General features: G+C 47.0%; 1 long non-coding RNA gene across 4 annotated transcripts in view; it reads right to left on the bottom strand.

Moving 5' to 3' along the window:
• LOC139048090 (uncharacterized) overlaps positions 1–21,214 on the bottom strand; it is a 99,959-nt gene that overhangs the window by 31,911 nt on the left and 46,834 nt on the right. The window contains exons 4-5 of one of the 4 annotated variants that reach the window (XR_011507480.1): positions 15,688–16,006; positions 11,988–13,040 (exon numbers count right to left, since the gene is read on the bottom strand). The exons of 1 other annotated variant lie outside the window; for it this stretch is intronic. This is a non-coding gene — a long non-coding RNA (uncharacterized lncRNA). Of the gene's footprint in view, positions 1–11,987; positions 13,041–15,687; positions 16,007–21,214 lie in introns of those variants that run through there. 2 more of the 4 variants (XR_011507481.1, XR_011507479.1) reach the window with 2 other exon arrangements.

Consider the following 21,214-nt stretch of genomic DNA (forward strand, 5'->3'; position numbering starts at 1 on the left):
TTCGGGCGAGTTCCAAAAGGCGCGTCCAATGTCGATGTTTGCAAGGCGCTCGTAAAGCGCTTTTCGTTAAATGACCTTAAAGCAGTGCAGGATTTTGGTGCAGGACGGTTCGAGATAACGTTTAAGACTAAGGCTGCGGTTGATCGCTTCTCAGTTGATCCCGCATTGAAGGTTCGTGATGCGGAAGTTCGTTTTCAGTATAGAGGTGTGCGTGTGAAGTTGGTTAGGGTGTTTGGCTACCCCGCGGATCTTCCGGACCAGGCTCTTGTCTCCGAGCTAGAGGTCTTCGGAAAGGTTCACGGGATCTCCGAAGAATGCGTGCCCAGTTTCCCTGCCGTTGGCACCGGAAACCGGCGCATTCGGATAGAGATGGCGCGGCCCGTTCCTAACCTTCTTCGTGTAGGTGAGCGTGTCGTTCAGTGCAAGTACGAGGGTGTAGTTAGGTTGTGCCGTAGGTGCAACTTGGCAGGACACCACGCCGCCGCGTGCGACACGCCTCAGTGCGCGCGCTGCGAGCAGTTCGGCCACGCGTCCTGCGACGTGGCGTGCGTACGCTGCGGCGGCGACCATGCGGTTTCGGCATGTAGTGTCCGCACCTACTCGTCAGTAACCGCGAGGCCAAAACAGCAGAAACCTGCCGTCGAGGTAGCGGTTACTTCGCTGGTAGCTGATACGGTTGCTGCCTTGGAGGAAGGAGAGAGCCAGGACTCCTTGAGCGTGGTCGATGCCGCCGAGTGCGGCGGCGATTCCGTGGACGCCACCGAGGTCGTTCCCCCGTCCGTCACGGCAACGTGCGAGGGGGGAGCGAGCGAGGAGGCTGAACCGGTGGTCGCTGTCGCCTCCGTGGCTGGTGCCCCTCTTGCTTCGCCGGCCGCCCTGACGCGTCCGAACCACTGACTGGCGCGATTGACACTGCTCGTCGGTCGAACCATAAGCGTAAGAGGCGGCGCGCTCACTGCGCTGGCTTTGCTGCCAGGGCGGCGGCCGCGGAGCGTGCGTCGGGATCGGACGAAGGTCGCTCCCAGAGCTCGGAGACTGGCGCTCCAGAATTTAAGCGCAGTGCTGTAGAAACGTCCGATTCTGACACTGAGGTCCCATCGGATGCGGAGGGTTCTCCTCCTTTATCCAACTGCGGATGGGCTCGTTGCGAATGCTCGTTGCTCTCAGACAGAACCTACGAGTCTACTGATGAGGGGTCTCCAAGTTCGGAGACCCTCTCATAAGTAGTCTTTGCTTATTTGTCGTTAGTGGCTAGTATTACCTAATACTAGCCTGCTCTTTATTTATTTTCCTAGATTTTCTTTGCCTTCCTTTGTTTTTACTAGCTTTTAGCTAATTTCTTTCTCCCTTAAAATGGCTTCACTCACTATAGCTACCTTTAATTGCCGTGGTTTGTCGCGCACTTCTAAGCAGTTAGAGGTTGTAAATTTGGCTAAATCCACAAAGGTAGATATTCTCGTACTTCAGGAAACTTACATTCATAGGCTAGGCCAGATCAGCCACTTCAACCGGATTTTTCGCACTCGGTCTTTCTGGAGTTATGGCGCGACGGGCAGCCGGGGTACGGCCATCGTTTTGATGCCGAATTTCGACAGCCTTGTTATTCGCCATGCCAGGGATTCCGAGGGCCGCGTCTTGTCGGTGGATCTTGATTGTGGCATTCAAATTGTTAACGTGTATGCTCCAAAACGGGCTAGAGAACAGAAAGAGTTTTTCGGTACATTAGAACCCTATTTGGTCGGTCCCTCTCGACTAGTTCTAGTAGGCAACTTCAACTGTGTGTTAGAACTGGTTGACCGCCTCTCGCGTAGAGGGACTCCAATATCTAAAGATAAGCGTGGAGATGCTGTACTGCGACAGCTCGTCCATGGGCTGGGACTGGTCGATGCTTGGCGCGTGCTTCGCCCTGGACAGTCAGGAATGACTGTCCAGCGTCCATGTAGAGCCGCATTGGCCGTTTTTACCTCTCGTCATCACTGGCTTCCAGTATGCATTCTTCTTGGTTAATTCCTTCTGCCCTTAGCGACCACAGCTTCCTAATTCCGCGGTTCACCGATTCTAGCATAGTATCGAGAGCAAAGAGACAGTGGCGCTTAAATCCACATTTCGTAAAGGACAGGCAGGCAACCACATAGGTATCATCCATTCTATTTCAATCGCTTCATAACACAGCGAAGCTAAGTAGCACAGAATGGGATGACGTGAAGGTCAGAGTGTGTGAGTGCTTCAGGTCTTGGGGCAAGCATCGAGCGCGCGACGAGCGTGAGGAGATTAAAATTGTCTAAATCGTCTCCGACGCGATCCTCCTGCTCTCGAGGCCACTGCCCGGCGGGCCTGGTGTTGCTTCGGCTCTGGCCTCACTCCGAAAGGAACTTTGGATTCTCCTGCAGCGATGCTGCGATGGCTTGAGGGCCACAACCTGAGCAGAGCTGTGGGAAATGGAAGCGTGGTGCAGCAGAAACGTCCTATGTAAGCATCTTTCAAGGAAGAGCACAACTCTCTCTTCCCTAGTAGATCCAAGTGATGGTAGCATAGTCGACTCACCAGATGGAGTTCTTGCACTGGCGAGGCAGTTTTACATGTCCTTGTATGCCGAACCAGTTGCCTCTCCAGCTGTCTTTCCATTTGCTTCACCAGCTGAGCCGCCACAAGTGGGCGACTCAGCCATAGATGAGGACGAGCTATTTTCGGCTTTGAAGTCTATGAAGCATAATCACAGTCCAGGATCTGATGGCCTGACAGTCGAATTTTATGTTAAATTTTGGACAGTGTTAGGAAAGCCGTTCACATCACTGGTGAACAGGCTACTCAGTGAAGGCACTTTGTCAGCATCTCAACGAGAGGGGCTAATCACTCCTTTGTAAGGACGAGTCAAGGAGCTCCGATCTGAGAGCATGGCGTCCAACCGCACTTCTGAACTGCGATTATAAGCTCATCGCAAAGTGCCTGTGTACGCGACTCACACCAGCGCTCAGCACTGTTTTGGGTCCGTTCCAGGGGCACTCTACTCAGCTTCACGGTTTAGCAGTGAGGGACCTTCTCCTGTGGGCAAACACCAGGAAACTTCCAGGTATTCTTTGCTCCTTTGATCAGAAGGCTTTTGATAGCCATAGGTACCTTTTCCGTGTTCTGGAAGAGGCTGGCTTTAGTGTGGGTTTTTGACAGGTGGTCCAAGCTTTGTATTCTCGACCGACTTCTGCTGTTCTCATACGGGACTGCGCCTTGGAGTTACCGCCCGTGCTGTTTATGCGTTCTCTCCCTCTGTCCCCGTCTTTATTTGCGGTCAATATGATATGCAGTTAACACCAACTAGGCCAAAGTGAAGTTCTTCCGAAGCATTAGAGCTGCAATGTGTGTGGACGGAAACTTTCTTTCGCTCACGCCAACAGCAATCGCCTGCGCAATCCAAATTTGCGGTGGGCACCAAAAACCGGCATGTTTGAGGGATCAGAGAACGGATCCTCATGCGTACATGCGGCGCATGGCCAGTGCGGTGCACAGGGTAAATCCGCCTCTTCAAATACGCGAAACGACCCGCAGCAGCACACGCCACGCAGAAGATATTTCCCGAATGGCCTAAGGGCAGCACAGCGGGAAAGGACATCCGGGGCAGAGCGCTTTCAACTGCGGGAATGTGCATGGTGGAGTCCACTGATTCGTGTGCAGCGAGCTGGGCCACATTGCTCGTTACAACCCCAGACGAAGGTGGGGGAAGAGTGCGGCAGGAGATTTCGGTGCCTTCTGGCGCAGTGACAGTGCTGACCCAGTTGTGCCGGCAGAGGATGCAGGAGTACCCCGGATTCGCCGCACTCATTAGGCAGGGGGCTCCAGACGATAAAGAGGTAGATCACAGAGAGCAACGGATTATTCCACAGAACCAAACGCATCCTAACGTGGTGGCCGCCGCTAAGTGCACGCGACAGCCTTGGAATGAGGCATTCGGGACTGAGCGCTATGGCTCCGGAGAAGACTTGCCATATTATTTTCTAGGTGGGGTTCTTTAACCTCTTATTTGTGTTTATTTGTGAGTGTCTTCGTGCGTGCATGTGTGTGTGTGTGTTTGTTTAGCAGACAGTACATTTATTCTAGTGGTATTCTGGGCAGTGCTTTGTACAGTTCCCTTTGAGTTATATGGTTGTGCGCAATTGGGTTTGCTGTACGTGCTATATAATTATGCTATTAGTGTATCTGACATGATTGTAATGTTTTCATTTCCTTAACATGTGTTTAAGGGCTGGAACGGAGGCAGGAGGTTAGTCGTCCTTGCAATGTCTGATGGTGGCTGATACAGGGGACTTTTCCTTTGTGTTACATGCCACTGGCTTATTTCTCAGCCGGTAGGGACATTTAAGGGGCGAGGGATGTGGGAGTTCCTTTGGCCTACCGGTCGCAGTCATTGCTGTGTCTCCGGCTCCGGACTCATTCGCCATTGCGAGGAAACCCCCAAATGCCTGCCCCTCGACCCCGCGCCGTTCTCCCTGGGCGCTGCGTCCCGCGATGTCACGCTACGTGGCCCCCCGATTGGGTCGTGGGGTAAGACATAGGGAGCAGGCTCTGACTGGGGAGGATCGCGGTGCGTGTGAGAGTCGGGCAGTGGCAGTGACGAACACTGGTCATGAGAGAGCTTGCGGTCATGAGCGATTGCGTAAGTGTGGCTTGCTGAGTGGCTTTGCGTTCCGCCCTTGCGGTAGTCAGAGGTGCTCGGTGCATCACATTCTGAGTGTTCAAACCGTCGCTGACTAGTGTTGGTGATGGGAAGCACTAGGTAGTGTTTGCGAACGCATCGCTGCCTGCATATGCGAACTATTGTTCGACGCGGCGTGGAACCTGCCTTCCCCCCCGCCATTGGGGGCCGCCGGCGCCGAGTGTGCTCCATGTGTTTAGGCGCAGTTTTGTAGGTACTGGCCATATTGTAACGAATAAATGCATGAACTGTCCTGGACGACTCGTCTGCCTGGGAGAGTACCAATGCGTACGGCCAGGGCTGGCCGCGCCTTTCGGCTCTGTGCTCGAACCTGTGGTGGGCCTATCGCCGTATGCCGTTGTGCCGCGTCATGAAGCTGCCCTTCTCGGGGCCAATTACCGAATCCGTGCAGGCAGACAAGTGAGCCCACAAAGTACAAACCCTCTCAACCCTAAAAATAATATTAGGGTTTGTGAGAGCACCCTAAATAATTTACTAAAGCACATAGGAACTCATTTCAGTTTTAGTACTCAGGAGGTGGATGCGTCATGGCATCATGATAAATTGGCTTGCACCAGCAGAGCTGAGTGACGGCATGCCACAGTCAGTGACCTTGGTCGACTCCCTTGCAAGCCTGGACACAAGCCCAGTGAAGCGCAAGTGTTGACAGATCCGCCTGCACACCTTCACCAGGGTTTGTACAGGTTGAAAAGAAGGAAATTCGAGGATTTTCAAGGAACTTCAAGTTAATTTTCAAGGCCCACTATTAAGGGAACAGGGTAGGCAAATTTTCTGAAGAAAAATCGATTTTTTGTTTTTGTGTAACTTAAAATCTCTATTCTTTCCTTAACATGGCCCAGTGTTTCATTTGCGCGTACGCGAAATATTTACCTCAAAATCAACATTTTTCGAAACCCAGGCAGCATCCAGCCACGCCCCCTTTCACACATGCTTGGGATCTTTGCCTCCCCTAAACTGAAAAAAAAAATTTGTTTCACCGCATATTTTTTCTCACGTTTAGCGGAATGGCTGTCACTCATCTGGCAACAGTGAAAACCTAGCTAGCATATTTCACTTAGCCAAACGAATCCTAAAACGCAGCTGGATTACTCGCAACGCGGGGCGTTTTGTTCGTGCTTTGGCGTGTTTTCGCGGATAATCGAATTTATTTATACTTTTGTGCTGGTTATTTAGCGGTAATGCAATGACAAAGCCAAAGAAGTACTTTAAAAAACGTCTCTTCCACAGAAACCAGCATAAGTCGACCTCCAAAGACGCCAATTCTCTGCAACACAATCCAGGAGTGGGCGCCGCGGCCACCACGTGAGCGTCTGCATCGAAGCTTTCGCGCTCGGCGGAATGCTCGAAGCAGAACGCCGGTGTTTCAGCAACTCTCAAAGCCTGAGCTTCTCTAGAAATGTCTCCATGGAAAAACTCAGAACACGAATGAGGCGTTCAACAAGGTTGTATGGGAGTGCGCTCCGAAGAATGTCTTTCTTGGCCTCAAGACGCTGAAAATAGCGACAATGGATGCTGTGCTCACTTGTAGTGACCGCAGCATTGCTCGAGCCGACATGTTGAGGTCATTCGAAGTTTCTCCAGGACGGTTCACAGACCAGTGGTTGCGCGAAGTTGACCGGCAGCGACTGTACTTTGCAGAGAGGGCTACACGACTGGCAACTAAGGAGGCCCGGAAAACAAGGCAGCTTGCACAGAAAAGAAGTGTTGACGATGGACGGGACTACCAGGCTGGTGGCTATTGAAAACATGCGCCAGAATTTGTTTCTATAGTCCTATATTGCAAGAAAGCTCTTTCTTCCACTTCAAAGTCAATTTTCTAAAAACACCAAATTTTGCTGCATTTGACCCTTTTTTTCAGAAACTACAAGCGCTAGGGCGATAAAATTTTCCAGATATTGAGCAAACATTACAGAAAGTCTACTGAACCAGGACTTTAAATATTCTTGCAGGGAATTTTTGTTTACAGGCTATTTACTGCAGATTTTGGCTCTAAAATATGGTGGGTCCAGTAAAAAAAATCAAAAGAAAAAAATCTCATCTCTAAAAAGAAATAATCCTGGTTCAGTAACACTACCTAGCATTGCTGATTACAATGCCACCAAGATTAATGTTCTAGCCCCAGCAGATCACGAGAAAAAGGGTCACGAACATAGCTTAAAATGCATTGCTAGAATAGGACCTACCCTGTCCCCTTAAAGTACTTCATCTCATACTATACGTAGAAGTTCTTCAAAAATTGTTATTCAGTGTGAGAACATACATACAATTGACAAAGACAAGAAAGGAAGAAGGCAATAGTGATAAGGGTGAGAAGTACAACAAAAAAACAGATTAAGGGTACAACAGGAGGGCAAGAAAAAAATTTGTAGTTAGTGCAGGTTGAACTTACAAAAGAATTGCAAGGAAAAGATACAATCAAAATGGGAAATCAAGTCGATAATGCGACAATGCGATAATGCGATAATCAAGCCCTTCGAAAAACAATGCTGCAAGAAAATCAGACATTTTTGTTGCACAAAGCTTCCCGACAACAGTTTCCAAATCCTTGGCATGAAAGAAGCCATTGGTTTGTCTGTTTGGTACTCTGTCAAGAAAAGCTTTAGTACTATTGCTATGCCAAATGCAAAATTCAACTTTGCTGGCAGCAAAGTGTCACTGTGAAATTCACACAAGTTGCGGAAAGAGTCACATTTTGGCAAGTTGACACCCCTCTTGTTTTTTTTTGTGGTCCCAATGTACTTTCTGATGTAATGCCTCACCACCAAAGCTCTCTCTATTGCAGGTACATCTTCCACCAATTGCTGAGCAACAAACTTGAAAGAAAAGCATTCTTAGCCAGCAACTGTGGAAAAGTCCTTCATTTGCACTGGAGCACCTTCAAACAGAGCACTAAGACTTGACAATATGGAATCAAGACCCCACTTACTTGCTACAATCCCTGCCCTGTAGGCATTGTGCATGGTGTGCAGGCAGTAAACAATTACCACGTTCTGTAATTAACACTGATGCCGACTTGGAAACTTTATGGGTATTATTTCAAGCTTTACCACAATCTGTAATTTTGGGTGTTTGCTACAGGCCCCCATATAACAATCCTAACTTTTCTCGAGCATTTAATAATATCCTAAACCAGCTTACCTTTACATAACCTAAAGCCAATCTCATTCTTTTTGGCAATTTCAATTTTCCTGGTATTAATTGGAGTGAAGAAACTGCAACAGCTAACACATCCCGATATCCTGTTTTCGATTCACTATCTCCGTGAAATTAGTGACCATAAAGTTATTTATCTAGATTTAAGTTTTTGCCCTACTGCCAATCCCTCGCACAAGCAAACAACCTTATACAATAAAGGTAATTATGATGCCATAAATAATGAACTTTGCACCTTTTTACTGACATATGAGGTCAATTTTTACGATTGTTCTGTTCAGGAAAACTGGCTCTTTTAAGCAGAAATCAACCGGGCTAATACACATGTTCATCCCTAAAACTACTATCCATGTAAACAGCCAAAAACCATGGTTTAACAATATTTTGCACTCCGTAGATAATAAGAACAAATTTTTATTCCGGAATGCCAAACTTAAAGGGGGCGCCCAAAACTGGGACAAGTATTATGCAGCCGTAAAAGCTTATTTCACAGGAATTCGTAATGCCAAATTCGCATTTTTAACGATTTGCCTAATATGTTAACTAATATCCCCCGCAAGTTGTGGCAGATAACACCAAAGCAGTAGCTTCTATGACTCTAATGACTCTGGAGAGATTATTTCAGACGCTAAATGTGCCGATGCTTCTAACAAGGCTTTTTCATCTGTCTTCACTAAAGAAGTAGACATTTCCCTACCTATGTTTTAGGTGTCTGCGAATATTCGAGTGCTTCGAATATTTGAACAAACATTAGTGTTCGAATTCGCTTCAACTCGAATTTAAGATTTCCGATATTTCAAAGTATTCGGGGTGAACGAATATCAAAAGTGTGTTCAAGTACTATCAGGAGTTTCGGTTTCGTTAGGCAAGCCGCAGTACCACTGACATCAGGCACCTTGGCTACATGTGGAGCCAAGACAAGCTAAGCCACATTCAGAGCGTTGTCGTAGCTATAGTGTACTAGATTAGGTGTAGTGGGCCGAGGGAAGGCCCTGGGAGGCTGCGCACGTGAAGCTCAAATCCCAGAAATCTCAAGCGCCCGCGAGGTGGCGCAGCTGCACCTTTCACCTCACACAGGAATTTCCATGCTCGTTGCCAGGCGCCCGTTGCCTTTTCGTGGCTCGTTGCCTTTTTTGAGGCTCGCGGACGCTCCTGTGCTAGAGGCTTCAGCAACTTCGTTCATAGCTATGTACTCTTATCTTTATTAGCTAGTGTTCTGAAGGGTTTTCTTTTGCATATAGTAGGGGCGCAAATTTCGAATTCGTGATAAGAGTAGTAAACGTACCGGCTTTGTCTAGGTCTTGCGGCTCCCCCATTAGGCCTAGGTGGTAGGAGGGACCTATTTGATAGGCTTATTTAGTTCTTTCAGCTAGCTCTTCAGATTCTTACATGAGGTAGGGAGTGATAATACTTTATTTTTGTTTGGGGTAGCGGCCAAGGTCGGCTCTGCTTGAGTGACTTGGCGAACTTGCTCGTTGGGCCTAGGGACATAGGCCTAGCGATGAAATTGAAGAACGCGAAGGCCGCGGGGGACGGGCACAAGTGCAATGCGACGAGTGCCTGCGATGGTGCTTCCTTGAAGAGACTAAATTCCAAAATTTAGCAGAAGCGGAGGGGTCTAGCTTCCTGTGCAGGTCGTGCGAGGGTGTCAGGGAAGCCGTCCAAAAACTGGAAGGGAATTGGGCGGCTAAGTTCGAACAGCTTAAGGCAGACCTGAGGGAGGTGCAGGAGAAGCGGGTAGCACTGCAGGCAAAAGTTGACAATTTTGTCAAGGTGGAGGCGGCCCAGGCCGCGTAGTAAGTAAGGACCGTGGCCGAGCTTGAGGAAGAGAAAGAAAGGAGCGCCGAACTGGAAAGGCGGCTCGATGCGCTTGAGACGCGGGCAGCGGGGAATGTCGGGTCAGGACATCAAAGCGGTGGCAAAAACTCGGAAAGTAGGGTAAACCCTACAGGCGAAGTGGGAGGCAGGAAGCCAGAGCAAGATTCGTCAGCTTGCCGCCGGTGAATCGGCGGGTTTGTGCGACACAAGATGTCGACTCACCCAAAGAACAGAATGAAGAAGGATTTTTGAATTTCATGAAATGGAGAACCAGCTTGCTAAAACCTCATGAGAGAAATGCAACGCTGATGGATGAAATACATCTCCAACAGTATTTTCAGTACAAGGGTGGATGTCTAACAGGTGCTGCAGCAAACTGTGCCAAGCCAGCTAAGACGGCTCATGTGTTTATGGTGCAGTCACTTTTTTTCATCTTACGAAGACGTCGCACACATATTTCCCGTTTCCAAAATACCGGGAGAGGAGCTCCATAATGTCTTCAGGAAAGTGATCCTGAGTCTAGAAAATGCTGGCCTCCATGTTATTCCTGCAATTACTGGCAATTCACTTAATCGAAAGGTAATGTCATTGTTTGGTGACTGCTGGCAAATGGACATAGTGTACCCGCATCCAGCAAACTGACAGCAACCCCTCTTTCATGCCACTGACAGCGTGCATCTTTTAAAATGTATCCGCAATAATTGACTCAATCAGAAGAATGTTGATAAGTGCATTTACTACCCTGCTTTGGAGCATGATGAAAGCCAATATGAGATAATGCGAGGAGCTTCATTCAATTCTCTCAGAAAACGTTACGAAGCTGAGCAGGCTAGTGGTTGCATACGGGCTAACTTGTAAGGCGCTGCACCCAACTAATTTGGAGCGGCAGAATGTGAGGTTGGCTCTGAAGGTTGTTAATAGTTTCTTTTCAGAAATGCAACCAGAAACGCACGCAAAACGAGCAATAGAACCAAACGACCTATTCGAAACGTGGGAGGCCAAGCTAACCCTAGGGGACCTGGAAGACCAGCGACAACTCGTCGCCAGGGCCAAGAGGGCAGTCGAAGCCAGAGGGTTCCTGGACTAAGGAGCCCTCCCACCTTAGGGTGATACCCGGCCTCGCTCGGGACACTGTTTCGTTTAATAAACGTTTCTCTCTCTCTCTCTCAGCAGCCCTAAGGATCAAAAGCAGGGGGAACTCCAGCTATTACTTGCTGAGGGTACCGCACAGTTCATTGACATAGTTGCACAGTGGTGGAGCATAGTTAATGTTAAAACTCCTCACAAGGGACAAAGGCTGCAAGAAGTCTGGCAAGAGCCAATAAGAAATGTGGTATGTCAGCAGATACAATACCTGGACAACATTGTCACTTGGCGTGATAGGTGGAGGGCAAAAGTACAGCAAGTTGGTGTCCTGACAAGGGGGACTCACTCAGCCCTGCAATTAACAACATATGCTTCAATCGAAGTTTCATGTTACTGCCTGGATGAAGTTGGCTTTAATTATGTTCTGTTGGGGAAGCTCCAAACTGACTCCCATGGGGCCAGGTTGGGGAAATACAGACAGCTATGTGGATCCCACTACAATGTCTCAATTACTGAAGTGCTTGAGGCAGAAAAGAAGTTACGCCTTCAGGGAACCTTGCTGCTGGCTGATTTTCCAGATTCCTGTAAACCAGATGGCAAAGAATCGAAAGCCGAATTGCTGGTAGAGAAGTATGGGATTAAGCTGATGGGCAACACTTTAAAGAGGCCTCGTACGGACATGCCAGCACTTGTATACATTGCAGGCTTCTGTGCTCATGCTTCATTGAGGCAAAAACCATGTGTCGACCGCCATGCACAACTTACATTAGCAGAGAGAGACCTACGGCCAAGTGACCATGTGTTCATCGAAAACATAAGCAGAGGAGGCCTGAAGTTCCCCCAGCCATGTGTTGTAAATGCAGTGCTGTGCACTAAGGTAGTTTTCGAACAAAAAACCAATATGAGAACTTGTTTCTCGCGGAAAGCAACCAGAGATTGACGTTTTTCTTTGCTGACAGAGAAGATCTGGAAGCCTGTTCAAGTGGCCATGATCCAGTCATCGTTCTGAAAGATGTACTCGGAACAGCTATTAACACCCCACTGAAGAACTACGCAGCGGCAAAGAATGATAACATACAGAGAAATCGGATCCAAGCAAAGCAAAGAAAGCTGATGACTCAAATAATCAGTATCAGTATGTCCAAATGGTTTGGTGGAGTTGGAGTGCAGCACTTCTGCCACCATCATAAAATTCAAGAATGTGTGCTTGTATGTGGTCACCAACGTTAAAGTTAAAAAACCATTTATAGTACAGCAGTTTGTAAATAGAATAGAGCATTTTTGTTGCTGAAAAAATGTTTCAGCAAAATGAGTTCTCGTGTGGGCAATGTAAATCTCATTGTGTAATATACATGCAATTCCGATGGATTGAATGCTTGTGTTATGTATAAAGAGGTTATGAATGTAATGCTGTCTGCCTTACTGTTGTAGCCTTCACAAAAAAATATTCTATGTGCCTTAGCAGGCTGCCATCAATGTAAAATATCAGATTTCATGTAAGTATAGTCAATCAAACTTTTGTGGTACATTTGCATTGAATAACCTGTTATGTTTATTTATAAACACGCGAGAATAAAGTTCATTCTGCAACTTTTCAGACTGAGGAGCTTTAGATGCAATAATATAACCAGCTACACGTTCTCTTTTACGTACGTGTGCAATGACGCGAAGCGTGCGAGGCCCAGGTGTGGTGACATCTGGCAAGTGGAGAGGCCTGAAGAGAGTCTAGGTCGTGGTGGCCAAGTCCACTCCCACCCCTCGGCCTCTTCCCCTTTGCACGCACAGGAAGGCGGCACTAGTGAAGCCACCATCTTTCTTGTCTCACCCTCGTACTTTCACACGCACCTAAAGCACACAGTGCCCGGGGCGCGATAGGGTCTTATCGCACTTGGACTGTATATGAAACATGATGCGGCTCCACTTTGGTGGTCGCTCTTGTTGCGCAGCACACGATTTTAGAGGTGCGTTTGCAAGCAGCCGCTTGTAATTCAAAAATTTCACCATCAGCATCCATGGAAGTTTTCATTTATTGTCTCAGCATTCCTTTGTGACACCAGTGAAATTTCGTTACAGTGAAATTGCACTTAAGTACATTTATGGACAATAGGTTATCAAAAGTTAAATACTTTGTTTTATAAAGAATTTTGTTATATTGAAATTTAACTATTATTCTGGAGAGAGTTGAGTTTGCCCCATTTTGTCAACTTGTTCAGGTCATTACTAACCTGTGTAGTTGGGAAAGGAATTGATGAATCTATTGCAACTCTTGTCATGTCATCTGCACAGAGAAAAGGTGTGGAGTTATAAAGAGTTGGCGATATCATTAATGTACATGAAAAATAAATTAATGCAGAAATTCCTCAGGTAGTTGTCTAAGTATGCATAAGCATTGTGCCACTTGCTCATCGCCACGCAGCCCGGTGTCATTATCAATGTTATGGAACTTGATCCGACCATTATAAACTCTTATCAACCTTCATCATTCGCTGCTCACGTTCGGTAGCCAACATAAGGGAGGTTTAATTAAGATAGAGTTCATTATGCCACTCGAACCTATGTCCACTGGTGTTAAGGCTAAAGCTAATTAGCCACAGTTAGAGTTAATTAAGGCAACCGAACCCTCAACCTTTAGTGAGAGTAAACCCATAACCCTTTGGTGTTAAGATGAATTGAACATAGCTGTTGCAAAACAACCACTACATTTGCTGAGGGAGGTATGTATTGCTTTACCGATTGATACATTGGTAAAGCATTACATACCAGCCACTTGTAGCCTCTACAAGTGCTCAGGTCTGAGCCATTGCATTTTTTGCTTGCTCAAGGGGCATGAGCCATTGCTTATGGGGGTATGAGCCATTCATTGTCTTATGTGACGGACAGATTTCTCATTGGGTAGGCACCGATATGCTTACGCATCTATTGTAAAGCCTTTAAGTAAACCTTTTGTCATAACTTTGAAGTTAGACAATACTGCAGGAATATAAGCAGTTGGTCGTCGGTTCGACAAGAAGCTCCTTATGAGGGCTAGTGCAAGTTAAACAACTCCTGAAGCGGTTAGTTTACTTGCAATTTTATTACTGATGGAATCAAAAGCTTTAGTAAGGTCAATTAACAGTGCACCGGCATATAAGCCCGAGTCAAAAGCCAACTTACAATTTCCACTTTAACATAATGGCGCAAGTGGATTTCCTAGCTCATATCTACTGTTGCAGTAAATGCCAAGGGTTCATTCGAAGTAGTATGGCTGCCAGACATTTGCAGTACAGTATTCATAGTGGTTGATCAAACTGTTGTGGATGGATGATTTTAAAAATCAGTTATGCAACATTAGCGGTTTGCACTTCACACAAAATTTACCTCCTACAGTTCTTTTTCATCAGAAGAGAGATTAAGTTTCAGGGTATGCAGTTGAACCAAAGCCATGGATATCTCAAGTGTGCAAGAAACATAAGCATTAAAGCTTGATGACAATTCTGTAGGTTGTGTAGGACAACAGTGTGAACTCTGTTGCACTAATTACCGTTTCCTTGTGCACAACTGGCAACATTAAATGTATGCTGGAGGAATATTTGTGCATGATACCTGCAAACACACAGTCGTTTTGCAGCGGTTTTGGTTCAATGCCCTGCTTTATTTGCTTTATTTTGCGAGGCTGACAGTGAAGCAGACCAACCCAAGCTTTAATATTTTATTCGCAAAATACTGGACAACTCAGTTTATTTAATATTGGTCTAAAAGGCTTGGTCGGCACTCTATATTTCCCGTCATGAATTTTCCCGATCACACAGGTTTCCATTGAACCCTGGATTTCAATATAGGTCTACTTCATAATGAAATATTTGTTTTAGTATTTGAATGTGAAGTGTATCACTACTGTTTCTGCATGAACTTAAACATTGCATTTAAGGGATTCTCAAGGCAACCAAGTAGTATGAAAACCTTGAGAAGATCTCAATGAGTAAGAGCTTGTCACCTATGGCGACGCTGCCTACCTTTTAATCCCACACTTATGCAAGCAATTTGGAGTCACGAGCCTGAAACCTTATGAAACATTCTTCAACAAGGCCATGAGCAAGGTGTGGCAAGCTGTGGAGTGGAGCTTTGGTAAGGTTGCCACGGAGTTTGCCTTTGTGGGCTTCCACAAAAATTAATAAATGTCACGTCAGCAAGTGGGGTGTATGTACTATGTGACAACCCTTCTTGCCAACTGCCACATGTATCTGTACGGCAGTCAAGTGTCTGATTGTTTCGATGTTTGTCTCCTGTCACTTGGCGAGTACATGCTGCCGCATTTCACATAAGATGCACATGAACGTCCGCATGGTGCCCACCGCCTAAAAAAAAAGGTGGCAAACAAGTGAAATATAGTTCCAGCGCACATTTGAACAAGGACGAGGCGAGAAAGACAACACGTCGTCACACCTCGTCACCTCGTCCTTGTTCAAATGTGCGCTGGAACTATGTTTCACAATGCTAATCATAACCAACTAGCCCAGCTGTCCATACTTGGCAAACAAGTGCAGTGTAGGTGTTTGTTCAACACCACTAAAGCTCGCAAGAATGTGCCAGTTGATAAACAATGCCGAGAGTCAAGGTACAGGCACCAATGAACGAACATGGCACCTGCTTTGCTAACTGCAATGTGGGGGTGGTATACAAGATTCCACTTTCCTGTGGAAAGTGCTATATTGGACAAACAGGCCTGAATGAACGGCCTAGGGCACACCAGAACACTGTAAACGCTTTAGTAGGCACTGGCCACTTGGATGACCACTGCGTAGATGTACTCGTAAATGCTCTCCATGTTTTCATAACACGGAAGTGCTCAGACAGTTTGCCAGGTAGTTGGATAGGGGAATGTTTTAGGCGTATTGCATTTCAAAAGCTTCTGATGAATGTATAAGCACTCCATCACTGGCACTCACTGATAAAGTGTTGCACCTCGAGAAGAACCCGGTGAATGCAAATTGGCGAAAGTACAATCGAGGCCGCCTGATGACAGGCGACGTTCCGCCAAGCCGCCAAACTTACGGCGGCATTGCAGATCGTGGACCATGGGTATTCAGCACGATCTGCGTGACCACCGGGGAGCTCCGACTTTTCAAAGTCGACCGACGAGACGCGGCAACACTAGGCCCCATTATTGCAGCCAATGTTGAACCGGAGACCACGATCCACAGTGATGAATGGTCCGCACACAACTGCACCCCAAACTTAGCGGATGCTAACGGAGAGAGACTCAATCTGCAATGGGAAACAGTAAACCACAACGTGAACTCTGTAGATGCTATTACGGGCATTCACACGCAAAAAAAAAGAAAGTTATTGGAAGAAAGCAAAGCGCCACCTCCTCTCCGCCGGCTACAGGGGAACTGCACTGCTGCTGGAGTCGCACCTCACATAGATGTGGTGGGAGTCAATTAATGGCCACACGCGCCGCAAAGACTCATTTCTGCATTTGTTAGAAACCATCGCTCAGCGCTACGTTGTATGAAGACTTTTCTGCGCTTGTTAGAAGCCATCGCTCGGCGCTACCCAGTGTGAAGGTACATCACAAAGTAATGGAAAATAAAGCGTAGTTTTCTGACCCTTTGCTTTTGCATGAATGTTTCCCGGCATTGCTGCACCGCGCTTGCATACACAGTATGCCTGCGGCACAGCACTTCTGCACGAAGCGACACTGACTTCGTCTTTATTTATAAATGCGAGCAGCGAGCGATGTGTTGAAAGCCTAGTGCAAAAAGCAGGTGCACACCAAGCCTGTGCATGTGCACCAAGCTGTGCCGAATCAATCCAGAGGAAACAAAAGCAGCGACAAGCGATCCTATAAAAGCCCAATGCTTGAACTAGGCGCACACCAATCTGCGCTTGGAAAAGTGCACAAGCACGTAGCGAGCGACGCCAATCTAATCCAGAAGGCAGAGGAGGGGGAGTAATAGGTGACATTAACGTTAAGTTCAGGACTACCATCAAGGCTGCGGGGATACGGTGGCTTGCGGGAACTCGGATGAGATCGACGACGCCACGATCACGTTTGTCAGTGTATCCGAAAAAAGATGGGACATTTCAAAAACGAGAGAACAAGAAGTGGTTACAATTCCGTGAACTGAGTAATCTATGAGATCAGTGCACTTACAAGCAATGGTAAGCGGTGCCGTTTGTCCAACGTGCCCCAACGTACCACACTACTAGACTCATCGTCCACGACGCCGCAAGCAAACGTAAAGGCCTCTCTGCTTTCCTCGAGCTGTACTGCAATAACAGTCAATGCCTAAGTAAGTGCTTTCGGCCGCGCATAGCTCACGGCTTATGGTGCCAGAAGGACATCCTATCGGTGCCAGTGCAGATCGGAGCTATCGAAGCGGCAGCACGCGTGACACTCCATTGACTCCATTCTCCAGTGCTGAGAAGGAAGAACCTACGGTGCTGGATGTTTTCAATGGCACTGACTGGGGAAAGGGTGGATTGTTCTATTCTGTCACAAAGTTTCATGCAAATCCCGTTGTATATTGAAGAATAAACATGTTTACAACTTTCAAATGCGTTTTTCTCAATTTGCATTCTGAGGCAATTCTGACATACGGTGCACAAACTTTCATGCACTTAAAATTGTCGTATCTTACCGAAATTTTGCACAAAGCGTCTTCAAACATTCTAGAGTGCTGATATCTATATAAAGTTGTAATATACCCCTTTGCGACACGGCGTGTACAATTGTACACGCGATTTTCACGAGCTTTTTTGCGAGCTTCTATCGTCGTCATCAACACTTGGGCCATTGGAGCCGCATTCGAATTTACCGCTCTACCGGACGGTGCTGCCATCTCGTGATTGCCGCGCCAAATGCATTACCAAAACAAGAAAACAAGATGGACGCCTCGACGTTCTACGGCGCGTCAAGTAGGTGCTCTTGGCTTTATCTTTTCTGCCTATTTAAAACGTTGATTAAGCTGGAACTGAAGCTGTGGACCTGATAACTAAGTGCTATAGATAAGAATAATACGGAATTATTTTTTATTGTACTACTGGTTAGGAAACGGTGGTCATGTTTACGATGGCGTGTCTGTTTGTACACAACGTGTCACAAATGCACCGTTTAGGCGGCCGCCGGTTCATCCTGCTGTAACTGCGGCGAATGTCGCTTTTCTGCTTTACTGAGCCTTTTTTTTCCTTTTATAGGCATCCAGACTCATGCGAGAACAAGATGCAAGACTCCGAACTCGTCAGTAGACCAGCTTTTTGACGCCATCATGAATGGAGATGTGTCAGACGCCGATCTTTCTGACGATGAAGTCGCCGATGTACAGGCAGCTCAAGCGGTAAGTGGCAAATAGCGAAATTTCTTGTTAGCAGTTGCATCATTTTGCCTTTACGTTTGCAGGTAACTGCATCGAATGAGGAGCATGACCCTAAAATGCATCCTGCAGACGACGAGGGTGATCTCAGTGACAGTGATGAGATGCCTGCGAAAAAAGTGAAGCATGTCAAGTGGCTCTCCAAACCTTTCGATCCAGTGGACACGCGCTGCACCTACCACCCGCTTGGCGGATCAACGCCAGAAGAACCGCTAAAGTATTTCATGAAGTATTTCACCGATGAAGTGTTCGAGGACTTCACGAAGTACACAAATATTTATGCCTTGCAGAACACAGGAAACGAACTTTCGTGCTCCGTGCAAGAGATGAGTGTTTTTTGGAATTCTCATTTACATGGGTGTCCTGAAATTCCCACGTGTCCGCATGTATTGGCAAAGCGGTACCCGAATTTCTGCAATTGCAGATGCAATGGCGGTAAACAGATTTTTTAAATTGCGAAGCGCATTGCACATAACTGACCAGAATGAGCCAAGGGATGCATCCAGTGTGGACAAGTTCTGGAAGGTGAGGCCGCTCCTCGATGTCATTAGGTCCCGGTGCCTTCAGCTTGAAGAGCTTGAACATAACTGCATTGATGAGCAGATGGTGGCATTTACAGGAAGGGTCCCAGCAAAACAGGTGGTGAAAAGTAAGCCAAACCCTGTTGGTGTGAAGATCTTTGTGCGATGCAGCACCGATGGTCTGGCGCATGATTTTGAACTCTATCAGGGCAAAGGCACAGGAGTAGACCGGGAGTTCTCCTACCTTGGTCTAGGGGGCTGTGTGGTAATGAGACTTGTGGAGTCATTCCCACAGCACCGCAACCTGAAATTGTTCTTTGACAATTACTTCACGTCCGTGCTGCTTCTGAGGGAGCTAAAAGGTATTGGAATCCTTGCCACGGGTACGATCAGGTGCAACAGGCTGCTGGGTTGTAAGCTGAAGGGCGAAAAAGAAATGCGAAAGGAGGAGCGTGGGAGCACCGATGTCAAGGTGACAGAGGAAGGAGACGTTGCCCTTGTGCGATGGAAGGACAACAATCTGGTCACGGTGGCCTCAACACAGGTTTCCACTGGTGAAGCTAGGGCTGTGAGCACGTGGAGCTCCTCGAAAAAGGAGCGCATCGAGGTAGAATGCCCACAGGCTATACTAGAGTATAATCGCCACATGGGTGGGGTTGATAAGTTGGATTTTATCATGTCGCTCTATCACATCAGAGCAAAGACAAAAAAATGGCCTGTAAGGGTAATTTCACACCTCACCTCATTTGCGCTTGCAAACTCATGGTTGTAGTATTTAAGAGATGCTTCTGCTGAAGGCCTTGTCCGAAAGAACACGATGGACATGCTACAGTTTCAAACCGATACTGCCATGAGCCTGCTTGTTTCCGAGAAACCTTTGGAGAAGAAGCGAGGGCGACCAAGTGCGGAAAGCTTACAGAGGGTATCAAAAGCACCTCATAATAGTGGACCCCTCCTTACAAACACTGTTCGTTTGGATGGTAAAGCGCACTGGCCTCAGCACGTGGATGCACGATTCCCACAGCGTTGCCGGAAGCCTGGATGCAATTCCAAATCACGAGTTCGGTGCAGGAAGTGCGAAGTGTTCTTGTGCCTGTCCGCCACTAATGACTGTTTTTATGAATATCACACCAAGTAAGCAAGAAGGCTGATCAGCTGATGACCAAAGAGGAATTTTTTATCGCTCTACCTGCAATATTTTCATGCAATAAAGCCTTCGGTTGACTTTTGCTGACTTAGTTGTATTGAGTCACAGTGTGTACATATGAGGACGCGACCTAATTTATTAAGTACCTAAGGTACCGGCTTGTTTATGGTTTTTTACTGAAATATTGTTCATCAAGAGTGCACACAGGCAGTTTCAAAATTTTCTGATGACTATATCCTAATGCGTGTCGCAAAGGGATACATTAGAAATTTGTTTTTTTCATACCTTGAAATTCTGATGGGGGAGATGTAAAATATAGATTTGGTACTCTCGATTTTTTAAAAAGGTGCAGCAAAATGGGCTATATTGGGATTCTGTGCGAAAATTTTTAATAAGCTAAGAAGTGTGCATTACATTCTGTTATCAAAGTTGTTGGAACTCTGGAACTATTGTAGCTATTGTAGAAAACCAATTACAGTTTTGAAATCAACATCGCAAACTACTAATACCTAAAATTTCAAAGTTCTAGGTCAAGAAACAAACAAAAAAACTTTTTCGACTAGCATCTCCCCTTAATAAGACGTATAGACTAAAGGTAGTACAAGCCTACGCTCCAACACCCTGTCACGATGATGAGGAAGTAGATCAGTTTCACGAAGATGTTGAATTAGCGATGAGAAAAGTGCAAACTCAGTATACTGTACTAATGTGCGACTTCTATACAAAAGCTGGGGAGAAGCAGGCTGGTGAACAAGCAACAGGGTGTATGCACGAAATCACGCGGCGCGTTGCAGTGTGGGTGAGCGGCCATCTTGTACTCCTTAGCAGACCCCCGCTGTAGCCTCCGCACCCGCTAGTGCAGCATGCTGAGACAATAAATGGGATAACCACTCATGACATGCTAGAAGTTGCCTGTTCACAAGGATACTGACTTCAGTTGTTGACGACTATGCAGCAACGTTATCTGAACGTGACAGACAACGTTACGAGATCAAAACAAAAGCGATTGGCATGGACCCTTTTACAATATGTGCAAGCGACTGCATCAAAGACATTGGCTTGTGGCCGTGTGTGGATAGCTCAGACGTCTATGAATTCTTGGTTCTGAGGACTAACTTCAAGACGCGTAAGCAGTTGAAGTCACGGAAGGCGCTGGAGGCCCACAATTTTCTGACGAGCGGCTGGGTACACGAGCCGTCTGTGAAGGTGGTGTCTGCCGATACCGTAATCATCATAACAAAGGTAAGGCGTCTTCTTTTGCACCATAACATGTGCTGACAACGCGTTTTATTCGCAGGTAAACCACTCGCAGAGCCTCAACCAGGCTCCGCTAACAGTGTGGGTGTTGGCCAAGAGCGACGGCGACCTAAGCGCTGCACACTGCAGTTTCATGGCAGGAAACGGCGAGGCCTGCGCTCATGTTGCCGCC

Source organism: Dermacentor albipictus, chromosome 7, assembly GCF_038994185.2.
Source record: "Dermacentor albipictus isolate Rhodes 1998 colony chromosome 7, USDA_Dalb.pri_finalv2, whole genome shotgun sequence".
Taxonomy (NCBI): domain Eukaryota; kingdom Metazoa; phylum Arthropoda; class Arachnida; order Ixodida; family Ixodidae; genus Dermacentor; species Dermacentor albipictus.